Source organism: Cryptomeria japonica, chromosome 9 (assembly GCF_030272615.1).
Source record: "Cryptomeria japonica chromosome 9, Sugi_1.0, whole genome shotgun sequence".
Taxonomy (NCBI): domain Eukaryota; kingdom Viridiplantae; phylum Streptophyta; class Pinopsida; order Cupressales; family Cupressaceae; genus Cryptomeria; species Cryptomeria japonica.
Genome location: NC_081413.1, coordinates 99,320,020 through 99,325,182, shown reverse-complemented (window position 1 = coordinate 99,325,182; position 5,163 = coordinate 99,320,020).

The following is a 5,163-nucleotide window of genomic DNA, read 5'->3' as shown; positions in this document are numbered from 1 at the left end:
AACACACCATAATTATGCAAGTCTTTATGGGTTAACTGTTCTCAAAGGAATGGAAAATTGCAAATTTGTTTCTTTGTTTGACTTTATTAGATTATTTGTTAGAGACAATGTATTGAACTCCAAATATAGATTACATGCAACAACGACGAACTAATTTTATGTAATACAAATGTCAAATGAGGTTAAAATCAAATACTCAATAAGTTTCATTATGTGAAGCCAAATAAAATAGTGATGAAAGACATTAGAATATAAGGAAGCTACATATAACTAAATAGATTCTTACATAGAAGATAGTTATTCACTTAGTACATCCAATGACCTAAGCTGATCATCCCTTCAGCCAAAATATTAACTCTCTCAATTTAAGATGCAAAGAGAAGGTCCTCATAGAGACTTACATAATTACCAAAAGCAATAGTATTGCAATTTTCCATTCCTTATCTGAACAGGTTCATGACTTCTTTCATGACTCTTCTTCACCACTGCCTCTACATCAAAGACACCTGCAATATACCCAATTTTTGGATTGGGCTTTATTTTCACAATCTCGGTAAAAACCACATTTCTATATTCTACCTTGAGAATTTTTTTTACAAACTTGATTGATTTGTAGTCAAACCCTGTGGTGTGGACTATCGTACGAAAGAACCTCTCTAGAAGGACACCATCGTGCACATGTCCCTCAGAAGCATAATCATATCCCAACACTTTCTTAATTGTAGGTAGGATTTAATCCTCCTCAACAATGAACAACCTATGTATCCGAGTCTCTCAACCTTCCTATTTACACATGCATTTGATCCCAAAGAACTTCCTCCTGGGCATAGCTCTCTATTTTTATAAACTTATCCCCTTCCTCAATCTCTACACACAATATGGTTATATAGCCAAATTACCCTGACTACCCTAGTTATCGGTGATAGTTCTAAATCTTCAAGGGCCAAGGAAATCTTGCTTGCCATCCTGCACTTAGATTTCCTATCTGCTTTGGACTCCCCAAATCTCATGGTTTGAAAACCCTATGATTGTTTTGGTAATGTGTCCCTTCTAATTTCCATCGAAAAGCTTCACAATTTTTGACCTTTCTAAACAACTACTTCCTCCAAGGTCACGAGTACTCTACTTTCCTTAATCCACCCCATTCGAGTACCTTTTTGGGATTAGAAATGTTTGATCTTAAGATACAATGAAGATCCCCCCACTGATCCACTCTACCTGTTACATTACCTATTTCTACTAAGGTGACTCCCATGCTTGCCTAAAAGTTTGCAGCTTTGCAGGCTACTAGATATATATGAGAAATCATATATATTATAATCCTTTTAGATTTTGAATTGACATTTCTATTTTTTTGAGTTAGTCACCTTCGAAATCAACAGACCTTATCCCCCTATTCGAGAAAAATGGTATACCTCTCTTGAAATCAGTGACTTCACCCTCGTTGTTTGTTGCATTGCCCATTGCACCTTTTTTATCGAATACAAATTTTTCCTCATCATCTCTTATAAACATATTTTTTTACTGTTTACTGTGTATTGCAATGAAATTTGCAAATCTTTCCAACCTTTACCTTTATTGTTTTCGTTTATATATGTATGTATGTAGCTAGCTATGTATGTATGTAGAGCTATACATGTATGTATGTAAGTATATAAGTATGTATATATGTGTGTATGTATGTTTCTATATATGTATATATGTGTGCATGTAGCTATATATGTATGTGGCTATATATGTTTGTAGCTATATATGTATGTACCTATATATGTGTGTGTGTATGTATGTATGTATGTATGTATTGAACATAAATTATATAACTATGAATGTATTTAGGTATATATGTATGTATGTCTTTATGTTGCTAGGTATGTGTCTATCTAGCCCTTAGGATGCACTGATATATAAGTGAATATGTATAGGGGTAACTTCTATATTGGTGCATCCACACATATTCTGAAGTGGATAGTGTGGCTGTGTGGAAAATCTACATCTTTTCACACTATACATTCAACATTCTCACATTTAACTCCCACATTTAAATATACACATACACATGTGTGTGTGTGTACACACACGCGCGCGCGCCCACACACACACACACACATATATGTATGTATGTATATGCATGTACACACACACATAGATATTGACATATTGACATTTACATAGCTATATACACTTACATACGCTTAGCTCTTCTATACAAAAATACAATTGTTCAACAAACTCTTAAGAATGGTGATGATTTGTTCATTTCAATGTTCTCAAACCTTGCCAAATATGACGTTCCTTCAATTTTAAGTATGTTATGAATGGACAACAAGTCATTTAGATTAGAGGTCCAATTATTGCATATTATGGAGCTTACAACATAGGGTGCACACGTATAAGGCCTCCCTCCCCATAAAATTACATAACTATCATTGTAGTCTCAATGAAGTAATCTAATTTTACATAACTAAATTTGCATCATGTTTCTTTTTTATGGTTTGAAACATTCAATGATTGAAAAGATATAATTTCATTCCTACATCATCTTTGAATACAACATCACTTGTATATCGATGCATCCTAAGGGTTCGATAGTCGCCCCCACCTAGTGGGAGTGGGCATGACTTGGAAAAAAATGGACACATTGAACCAATTACCATCAACAAGTGTCAGATGATGTGGAAATCACCCAAAAACAATAGGCTTCATATAAGCCAAATATCAAGCGTTCATGTTTTTATTGTATAGCAAAACATACACTTCATACAAGCTTGAACACCCTAGTAAAAAAACCAGCAGGCTTCATATAAGCCAAAAATAAAGCAACCATGTTTTTATTGTATACAAAAAACATACACTTCATACAAGCTTGAACATCATAGTATAAAAGCCAACACAACAAAATTACAGTGCCACTTTAAAGTCCTAACAAAGACAGTTGTCCCATGAAGCCAATCTACCCATCAACTCTGTAATCCACAATTCTCTAGCTCAAAATTGACCAGCCTAACATGTGTTGCCATGTGATTATAAGGGTTAACTTAAACGAAAAACTTGTTAAATTGTAAACACAATGTTCATCATTTAGACAAATGGAGAACACAATATAGTAATATTGATGCAATATACAAAAGAACATGTGGATTTGTGTAAAGTTTGGTCTGCAAAAATATTTGCTACATTGTATATGTGGGATGGAGTGAACATATAATTCAAATTGATAACATATATTAAAAAATGATCCAGTTGGTTCTATGTTTGATTAGTCCCAGTATTAGACAAACTAGGTATGATGGGTGTTGGAAGTAGGGTGGCTGTTAGCGGGTGCTTTTGGGCTGGTAGAAAGTTGTGTGGGACATGTTAAGGCATCTGAGTAGTTCATTACACTTGGAAAGTTGGGGAGGTATATGTTTATCAGATCCCTTAGTATTGGATGACCTTTAGGCATGGGATTGCTAGGACAAGTTAATAGGCTTATAATTCGTGCCGATTCCCTCTTTGCATCCTCAATAGCTTTTTCTAGTCTCTCATGTTCCTTCACTACCTTTTGTTGCTCCTTTCTAACCTCTTTTTCCTTCCTCTGTTGTTCTCTACGCCTCTCTCTATCTTTACAGTTAATTTCCTTGTCTATTTTCACCTGCTCCTTCGTTTCCATTGCCACCAACTGTGTTGTCTTCTTTTCCTCAAGGTGTTGTTTCCTTCAGACTTTGATCTTGTCAGTTTTCTTTTTCCTCTTCTCTTGCATATGATTTCCCTTCATTATCTGTAGATAAAAAGTATTCTGAGTAAATCTTATATAGGTAAAGCAACATCAATAAAATTTGAGGACCATTTTTACATCTGAAAAATGTTAACCATTTCAACATTCAATGCCACTTTATTTGGTGTATGTTGATAGTGATGCGTTAACCAAAGAGAATTAAGTGATGGTTTTTACATGAAGAAATATTTGATGAAGATGACAGTGATGTATGTGCTTTATTAATATGTGTCGAAGCCTATGCTTTGTTGTGTATATTGAAAACATCATTGAGTTTTGGTAAACTTGGTGTTGAATCCAGTTTGAAGATGTGATTCAAGTGTTGAAGCATATATTTTGCTTTGTATATTGAGAACATGTTTGACAGTGTATATACATATACCGTAACAACAAAGTGGGAACAACTCTTAACATATGGAAATTGCATTGACAAAAATAGTAAACACATATACGAAGTTACTATTACTTGTTTGCACCGTCGAACAAATAAGATAGAAAGTGGAATAAGAAGAAAACCTATAACAAAAATTGTCGTGTCTTCTTTAGTGTCTTCTTAGGCCAATGCAAATTCTTCTTGTCTCAGTCAGTAGAAATGAAAGGATTTGAACTTGATAAATAAATGATACGTTGGTTACTTATTTGGTATGCCCTCTTTAATTGTTGTCCTGTTTTTATTTTCAAATATGAATTTGCATTCAAATTGTAGGGTCAATTCATGTTTGCCATTAATTTGACTTGATAATTTTGTTCATTTCATTGCATTTATAAGGAGAATGGTGGTCTTATACACTCGATTGTGTGGTTGCAAGTGGCCGAGAAGACCAATAGGTGTACACCCGTCTTTACATAGATGGGACAAAGTGTACTTGAAGATGTTACAATGGTGCCAATACATGTTAGGGTGGTCTTGTCGAACTGGGGAACTATGGTATACAGAGTTGATGGGTAGATGGGCTTGATGGGACAAATATATTTGTTACGACTTTAACGTGGCACTATAATTTGGCTGTGTTGGCTTTTTACTAGGGTGTTGAGCCTTGGATGAAGCATATGTTATGTTGTGCATAGAAAAAACTTGGTCGTGTGTGTTTTGCTAACGCTGCCCATAAAGGGCGATGATACCCTCTTGGTCGATTAGACGGTTATGCATACTTTTGAATATATATAAATTACAATGCTTAACTGATATTTGTCCATTTTTGTCCAATTAATAATAGGTTTAAAAGTGTTAATTTACATGGAATTTTTTTTGAAATATATCGATTATTTGTTGATTACGTGTAAGGCCCAAACGTAACGGGTCCTATAGCACGTTTAGGACCCTCCGCATGCGCATGTATCATGCCCTCGCCCCTAATGACTTTTTGAAAAACAATATAAATGTATAAAACTATTTAGTAAGGCCCTGG